The sequence below is a fragment of the Seriola lalandi genome, unplaced genomic scaffold (genome assembly GCF_002814215.2).
Source record: "Seriola lalandi dorsalis isolate HSWRI2012SDOR001 ecotype SW California unplaced genomic scaffold, Sedor1 jcf7180002054936, whole genome shotgun sequence".
Taxonomy (NCBI): Eukaryota; Metazoa; Chordata; class Actinopteri; order Carangiformes; family Carangidae; genus Seriola; species Seriola lalandi.
In genome coordinates, this window is record NW_019525488.1 from 1 (window position 1) to 1,527 (window position 1,527).

Genomic DNA, 1,527 nt, shown 5'->3' on the forward strand with positions numbered 1-1,527 from the left:
TCTTTAACAAAGTTTTTGATTACAGCATTCTTACCGTCAATCCACCAGTGTCGTAAATCATGTGTCATCTGTCCAGTGCTCCTGTGGTCAGGTCCATGAGTCTGTGTCAACATGCTGTTTAGCCATTGAGGGGGCATTATCACCTGACTATTTACATGCCATATTCCTTGGCTGTTCTGTTGTCCCCCTTTTGACTTCCACTGAGTCTTTATCTCTTGTGATGCAGTTTCTTGTGCTGCTTTGACTGTTTCCATATTCACATCATCAGCGATCTGCATGTCTGTGACTAACATTATCATATTTACAGTGTATCCTGCTGCCTGTTTCGCTGCTTGATCAGCTGCATCATTTCCTTTGGCTTCTCTATCATCTAGAGTGCTATGTCCTTTAACTTTCATTATTGCCACCCGTTTTGGAAGTTATAGAGCTTCTGCTAACTCCCTCATCATTCTTTCATGAGCCATGCTTTTACCCCCACTTGTCCTAAAACCTGCCTGCATCCATCCTGTTAAGTCCCTGTGTACTGCATTATATACATAAGCGGAATCAGTATAAATATTTGCGCTTTTTTCCTGTGACAATTCTAATGCTGATATGACTGCTCTTAGTTCTGCTTTCTGGGCTGACACGCTTCCTGTCATCTGTTCCTGTTTGAGTATTCTGGGGGTCCCATCTATCCCTAGTTCCACCACAGCGTATCCTGCCTGCAACCCACGGTCTGGATATCTGAAACAACAGCCATCTGTATATATTTCCACTTCAGGATTTACCAAAGGTGTTTCACTCAAATCAGTCCTCACCTTGGTCCTGTCCTTTGTAGCTGTTATACAACAATGTGGTGTCCCTTCCAATATTTGTTCTGCCATGTTGATTCCTTGATGTACAAATGTTATGTGTGGTTGTGTTAGCACTTTGAGAACCCTGCTCTGTCTTAGTGGTGTCAGTGTGAATGCAGAGGATGTCACAAATGCAACTGTAGCGTGAGAGGTTAAGATTATCAGTGGGTGGTGCATGACTACATGTGCAATTTCTTCTGTCAATTTAGCTACTGCTGCTGCATATCTGACACATGAAGCGGCTCTTTTTTCCTGTACATCAAACCGTACACTACAGTATATTAACACTCTCCTAATCCCCCTTTGTTTCTGATAGAGAACACCATATGCAGACGCTTGTCTTTCAGAAACATCAAGAAAAAACGGTTGAGTGTAATCGGGGGGCGCCAAAGATGTGGCCTGTGACAGATCCTATTTGAGACAAATAAAATCTGAATCAGCCTCAACCGTCCAGTCCAACTTGGCACTGAGATTGCGGCACCCCTGAGCTTTAACCAGTGCACGCAGAGACTCAGTCCTACCGGCATAATCAGGCACAAAATGTCTGGAGTAACCTGTAAGACCCAACTCTTTAGCCTGATGTCCTGCATGCAAGGCGAAAGATACGTGGGGGGTGGTAGTGTTAGACATTTTATACCAAGATTTCCTATACTCAGGAAGCACAACTGCTGCTGCCACTCCTTCTTGTCCC